Genomic DNA, 6695 nt, shown 5'->3' with positions numbered 1-6695 from the left:
AGAAACAGAGAATAAAGATTGAAAATAAGAAAAGGAACTGAAAAGGAAAAGTAAGAAGAAAAAGAAACAGAAAAATGAAAAAAGAAAAAGAAAAAAAATCATAAATATAAAAAGGAAACATGCAAACCGGTTCAGGAACCTTCTAGAAGGGTTGAAAACCAGAAAAAACCGCCTGGGAAACTCTGGAAGGTGCTCAAAACCGGAAACGATGAAACAGTTTAATGGGCTGGCCCAGGTCAGCGCTTGATCGCTAGGTCTCTGTGCGGATGGTCAGACAGTTGGGCGTAGATTGTGCAAGTTTTGGTGGGCCGTGGAGGAAGTTGAGCTCGCTGGCTGGTGTGTGTGTCGTTCCAACAGCCACGTGAAAGGGAACATTAACCGCTCGAAGAAAAAAACGTGAAGGGAACATTATTATCTGCTGAAAGAAAAGAAAAAAAAACGTGAAGGGAACATTCAGCCCGTGTACAATAAGGCCATACGATGCAAAAATGAAAAAGACGGCGGGGAATAAAACGGTCGGCATCACTTTGAGCCAGTGCATTCGTTGTGGAGATTGTTGTCGAATTTCTCTACCCTTTTAAGGTTCCGTCCGTTCGTTCGTTCATTCCCTCGCCCGTTCTGTCCACGACAAAGCAGATATCCTTTCCTTTCCTTTCCAAAAGCAGATTCTTACGGGACGGTGAAGGAGGCAAGATTGGATTTCTCGCACACACGAAAACCATGCCAAGCATACATCACGGGGCCCGGTTGAGGAAATCAAACTCAAGCAGTCTTGCAAGCTGTTAAATAAATTCAATTTTGTATGGTTGACACAGCGGGGTGGTGGCGCAGTTGGCTAGCGCGTAGGTCTCATAGCTAAAGCGAGTGATCCTGAGGTCGAGAGTTCGAGCCTCTCTCACCCCAACATTTTTTCCGCATCCCACTTCTTTTCTCAGATCTCACGTTCAGTTCAGCCCAGCGGATATGCTCTCTCGTTAATCTACCGCCCAGCTGCAGAGATCCGAAACACACCACATGGTCCCGGGCGTTTTTGCACATGCTCGTCAGAGCCACGTCCACACTCCACACCGATTAATTTTCAGCTCAACCCCCAAAACATTCCACACGGACAGACATACGCAGACACCAAAAGTTTTTATAACCCGTCGCCGTCGTGCACCGCGGGCGGCCACCGGCACCACCTCCGGTCGCCGGGGTCAATCCAATCCGCGGCTGACCCAGCCTCATCAACCCTCCTGGTGGGTCACACGCACGGCCTCCGACGGACGGCGACCACCCAACAAACAGCCGCCCACACCATCAGCGCTGCTGCGACTTCGCCCTCCGGTGCCTACGTACGCACCGCACCCACGTACGTACGTACATTACCTACTACGTATACTAGTAGTAGCACGTACGATGGCGAGGATCACAAGACCGAATGATGAATGATAGCCCGGCCAGCGGCGGTCAATCAATCAGCGGCTACTCGTCCCGTACCCCTACGGATCGGCTCCGTATCTTGATTGATTATTCTGCCAGTAGTTCGTCGGTAGAGGATCTGCTGATGGGCTGTGGAGGTAGTATAATCGGCGGGGCATGATTAGGCCCGCCGGGGGGAGGGGAAATGATTCCGCGGCGCCTGTCCATATCCCGGTGTCCTGAGCTGGATGGAGGCCACGATACGATAAGCCTTGCTAGGCCAGGTGGATGGGGACGGACGGACGACGATCTCTCGCTGAACCTGGCACTGCTCCCCGATCAGATGCCAGCCAAGGTGCGGTGCAGTGCAGTGGAGGAGACGCTGGCGGTGTGTGGTCGGGCGCTCTCGCTTTCCGGGCGGGGATCGCTGGCCTAATTGCTCGCTGTTCGCTCCCATTCCGAAGATGGGACAGGAGATATACGGTCGGGCAATGATTGTGTACGTAGTTCAACGTATTCTTGGTGCTAATCCTGGGAAAAGGCAAATGGCTATTCTTGTAGGGGGCACTCCTACTGCGTAGCTAGTTTGGCTCGGGAATAGCAGGTGCGCCGCGCATGGAGGACGGTCGAGTTGGTGAGGTTGCCTGGTGGGGCATGGGTGTTTGGACATGTTTTCCCTTCCGATTTTTCACGTAAAAAACGGTGACCTGCTGGTATTTATGTATTTCTTTTATTAGTACTTACGCAAGGAGTCCTTTTGTCCATAAAAGGACTACACTGCATTGGCATATCACCTAAAATTCCAGAGAATTTTTAAGTTTTTTTTGTTACAAAAAATAAGGGAATTCAACCCCCCTCCACACACACACACACCATGTGCGCACGCACTCCAACAAAACATACTGCTAACTCTTTGCTGGAAAATTTCAAACTTATCTTTAGACCCAAAAATTCTGGCACGGATTATTTTTCTTCTTTCTGTATAAGAAAAAAATACAAGTACATAAAGGCATCTATATGTATAAATGGAATGTTGTCAACCTCTCTTTTCTTTCTGAAGAAAAGGAGTTTCCTGCCGGCACATTTTTATTAGAAATGAGGCAAAGCAAAACAACCACCAATTGTTCCCAGCGCTCGAGGCTGGCCAAAATAGTCGGGCCTGGAAAAAAACGACAACAAGACATAAACATCCAGTTAATGAAACATGCCCACGAGTACATGAGTCACCAAACAAGCGAAATTACACCGGACGAAAACCTCATCTAGAACGAGTGGGCGTGTGGAGGTGTGTCTCCGGCGGATTTATCTTTGGTGGATTTGCTTGGATATGTTCGTCGTTCGTGTGTCTTCAGGTTGGATCCTTTTGATCTACACCCTTCGTCTGCGGTGGTTGCTGTTCTGGTGCGTTGGTTCTATGGTGCCTTAGCACGACGACTTCCCGACTGTCTACTACAACAAGGTTTGCCCGGCTCCGGCGAGGGAGGGGCGATGACAGCGGCGCGCCTTCGGCTCGTTTCAGTGCTTGTAGTCGTCACTAGGTGGTCTACGGATCTGGATGTAATTTTTATTATTTCTATTGTTCGTTGTGTTGGGGAACGCGGTATTTCAAAAAAAAATCCTACGATCACGCCAGACCTATCTAGGAGATGCATAGCAACGAGGGGGGGGGGAGTGTGTCCACGTACCCTCGTAGACCAAAAGTGGAAGCGTTAAGTAACGCGATTGATGTAGTCGAACGTCCTCGTGATCCAACTGATCAAGTACCGAATGCACGGCACCTCCGCGATCTGCACATGTTCAGCTCGATGACGTCCCTCGTACTCTTGATCCAGTTGAGGCCGAGGGAGAGTTTCCTCAGCACGGCGGCGTGATGACGGTGATGATAAAGTTACGACACAGGGCTTCGCTTAAGCACTACAACGATATGACCGAGGTGAAATTTTGTGGAGGAGGCACCGCACACGGCTAAACAATCAACTTGTGTGTTCTAGGGTACCCCCTGCCTCTGTATATAAAGGAGCAAGGGGGAGGCCGGCCTTCATAGGCGCACCAAGCGGGGAGGAATCCTCCTCCTAGTAGGAGTATGACTCCCCCTTTCCTAGTCCTACTAGGAGAAGAAGGAAGGAGGGGGGAAGAGAAGGAAGGAGGGGCGCCGCCCCTCCCCCTAGTCCAATTCGGACTAGGCCCATGGGGGGCGCGACTGAAGGAAATATGCCCTAGAGGCAATAATAAAGTTATTATTTATTTCCTTATTTCATGATAAATGTTTATTATTCATGCTAGAATCGTATTAACCGGAAACATAATACATGTGTGAATACATAGACAAACAGAGTGTCACTAGTATGCCTCTACTTGACTAGCTCGTTAATTAAAGATGGTTATTTTTCCTAACCATAGACATGAGTTGTCATTTAATAAACGGGATCACATCATTAGGAGAATGGTGTGATTGACTTGACCCATTTCGTCAGCTTAGCACTTGATAGTTTTAGTTTACTGCTATTGCTTTCTTCATGACTTATACATGTTCCTATGACTATGAGATTATGTAACTCCCGATTACTGGAGGAACACTTTGTGTGCTACCAAACGTCACAACGTAACTGGGTGATTATAAAGGTGCTCTACAGGTGTCTTCGATGGTACTTGTTGAGTTGACATAGATCAAGATTAGGATTTGTCACTCCGATTGTCGGAAAGGTATCTTTGGGCCCTCTCGGTAATGCACATCATTATAAGCCTTGCAAGCATTGTAACTAATGAGTTAGTTGCGGGATGATTCATTACAGAACGAGTAAAGAGACTTGCCGGTAACGAGATTGAACTAGGTATTGAGATACCGACGACCGAATCTCGGGCAAGTAACATACTGATGACAAAGGGAACAACGTATGCTGCTATGCGGTTTGACCGATAAAGATCTTCATAGAATATGTGGGAGCCAATATGAACATCTAAGTTCTGCTATTGGTTATTGATCGGAGACGTGTCTCGGTCATGTCTACATAGTTCTCGAACCCGTAGGGTACGCACGCTTAAAGTTCGATGATGATCGGTATTATGAGTTTTTGTGTTTTGATGTACCGAAAGTAGTTCGGAGTCCCAGATATGATCACGGACATGACGAGGAGTCTCGAAGTGGTCGAGATGTAAAGATTGATATATTGGACGACTATGTTCAGACACCGGAAGTGTTTCGGGTAATTTTGGAGAAAACCGGAGTGCCGGAGGGTTACCGGACCCCCCCCCCCGAGAGAAATAATGGGCCTTAGTGGAGAGAGAGATGGCTGGCCTAGGGAAGGCCGCGCGCCCCTTCCCCTCTGGTCCGAATTGGACTAGGAGAGGGGGGTGGCGCCCCCCTTTCCTTCTCGCTCTCCACCTTCCTTACCCCCTCCTAGTAGGAGTAGAAAAGAGGGGAGTCCTACTCCTACTAGGAGGATGACTCCTCCTCCTGGCGCGCCATAGAGGGCCGGCCGACCTCCCCCTTGCTCCTTTATATACGGAGGCAGGGGCACCTCTAGACACACAAGTTGATCATTGATCCCTTAGCCGTGTGCGGTGCCCCCCTCCATCATAATCCACCTCGATCATATCATAGCGGTGCTTAGGCGAAGCCCTGCGTCGATAGCAACATCATCACCGTCAACACGCCGTCGTGCTGACGGAACTCTCCCGTGAAGCTCTGCTGGATCGGAGTTCGTGGGACGTCATCGAGCTGAACGTGTGCTGAACTCGGAGGTGTCGTGCGTTCGGTACTTGGATCGGTCGGATCGTGAAGACGTTCGACTACATCAACCACGTTCTCATAACGCTTCCGCTTACGGTCTACGAGGGTACATGGACGATACTCTTCCCTCTTGTTGCTATGCATCACCATGATCTTGCGTGTGCGTAAGAATTTTTTTGAAATTACTATTTTCCCCAATAGTGGTATCAGAGCCTGGTTTATGCATAGATGTTATATGCACGAGTAGAACACAAGTGAGTTGTGGGCGATACAAGTCATACTGCTTACCAGCATGTCATATTTTGGTTCGGCGGTATTGTTGGATGAAGCGGGCCGAACCGACATTACGCGTACGCTTATGCGAGACTGGTTCTACTGACGTGCTTTGCACACAGGTGGATGGCGGGTTTCAGTTTCTCAAACTTTAGTTGAACCGAGTGTGGCTATGCCCGGTCCTTAAGAAGGTTAAAACAGCACTAACTTGACAAACTATCATTGTGGTTTTGATGCGTAGGTAAGAACGGTTCTTGCTCAGCCCATAACAGCCACGTAAAATTTGCAACAACAAAGTAGAGGACGTCTAACTTGTTTTTGCAGGGCATGTTGTGATGTGATATGGTCAAGACATGATGCTATATTTTGTTGTATAAGATGATCATGTTTTGTACCCGAGTTATCGGCAACTAGCAGGAGGCATATGGTTGTCGCTTTATTGTATGCAATGCAATTGCCCTGTAATTGCCTTACTTTATCACTAAGCGGCAGCGATAGTCGTAGAAGCAATAGTTGGCGAGACGACAACGATGCTACGATGGAGATCAAGGTGTCGCGTCGGTGATGATGGTGATCATGACGGTGCTTCGGAGATAAAGATCACAAGCACAAGATAATGATGGCCATATCATATCACTTATATTGATTGCATGTGATCTTTATCTTTTATGCATCTTATTTTGCTTAGATCGACGGTAGCATTATAAGATGATCTCTCACTAAATTTCAAGGTACAAGTGTTCTCCCTGAGTATGCACCCTTGTGAAAGTTCGTCGTGCCGAGACACCACGTGATAATCGGGTGTGATAAGCTCTACGTTCACATACAACGGGTGCAAGCCAGTTTTGCACATGTAGAATACTCAGGTTAAACTTGACGAGCCTAGCATATGCAGATATGGCCTCGGAACACTGGAAACCAAAAGGTCAAGCGTGAATCATATAGTAGATATAATCAACATAGTGATGTTCACCATTGAAAACTACTCCATCTCACGTGATGATCGGACATGGTTTAGTTGATTTGGATCACGTGATCATTTAGATGACTAGAGCGATGTCTATCTGATACGTCCGTTTTGCATCATGCTTTTATATCGATATTTATTGCATTTTGGACTGTTATTTCACTTTATATCACGATACTTATGGCTATTCTCTCTTATTTTACAAGGTTTACATAAGGAGGGAGAATGCTGGCAGCTGGAATTCTGGGCTAGAAAAGGAGCAAATATTAGAGACCTATTCTGCGCAACTCCAAAAGTCCTGAAACTCCACGGAATCACTTAAAA

General features: G+C 47.6%; 1 non-coding gene across 1 annotated transcript; it reads left to right on the top strand.

The window, feature by feature from the left end:
• The first annotated feature begins 816 nt into the window (after positions 1-816).
• On the top strand, positions 817-903 carry TRNAM-CAU. The gene is given in 2 exon segments: positions 817-854; positions 868-903. It is a non-coding gene; the product is annotated as a tRNA-Met (tRNA).
• Positions 904-6695: the final 5792 nt, after the last annotated feature.

Source organism: Triticum urartu, chromosome 2, assembly GCF_003073215.2.
Source record: "Triticum urartu cultivar G1812 chromosome 2, Tu2.1, whole genome shotgun sequence".
In the NCBI taxonomy this organism is placed as follows: Eukaryota; Viridiplantae; Streptophyta; class Magnoliopsida; order Poales; family Poaceae; genus Triticum; species Triticum urartu.
This window is presented reverse-complemented; position numbering and strand designations above follow the sequence as displayed.